Raw genomic sequence first — 735 nt, forward strand, 5'->3', positions numbered from 1 at the left:
ATAAGAAGCTCAGCAGAGGCGACGGCACTATTCATAAATCTTAACTGAACACTGCATTGCGGTCACACAGAATTAATCTTAATGCATGCTCGAGTTGGACTGTCTGTCTCGTACGGCTACAGAAGTTTTGAGTACATCTTTTAATTCCCTTTTTCACAGAGAAGAAAGGATTATTTCTTGGACATAACTCTGGTGGTTGATTAGTATTATATCCAGTGGGAAGGAGTAGTTCGGCTGTATGACAGGAAATGTCACCGTTCACTACTTCAGCCTTTCAGTGTGGCTAACCTTGAGCTGAAATACGGGCAGAGCACAATAACTGCCGGGGAGGCGCTAAGACATTTGTTAAAGTGTGACAATGAGCGAGGAGTTAATGCGAGCTGAAGAAAAGTGAGTGATTCATTCGCTGGCTGACTACTGTGACTGTCATTAGTGAAGGGAATGGAGCGTCAAAGCAGACTGAAAAGACTCATGAAATATTTTTGCTTTCAGAAGGTGGCTACGTGTCTGCTGCAGCGCCTTTATAGGTATATAACCAGAACTGATGGATAAAGGAACACTGGTCAGTTTGTGCCTCACTGAGCCCCAGAAAACTTTCCACGATGGCAGATAAATATCAAAAAGAGCTTTTTGTGACGTAATAAGAATCATAAAATCATCATATAGTGCTTCACAGCAAATGGACAAATGCATCTGATCTAAAATGTGAGCTGTTCATGTACCTTCTACTTTAGT

This window comes from Neolamprologus multifasciatus, chromosome 15 (assembly GCF_963576455.1).
Source record: "Neolamprologus multifasciatus chromosome 15, fNeoMul1.2, whole genome shotgun sequence".
NCBI lineage: Eukaryota > Metazoa > Chordata > Actinopteri > Cichliformes > Cichlidae > Neolamprologus > Neolamprologus multifasciatus.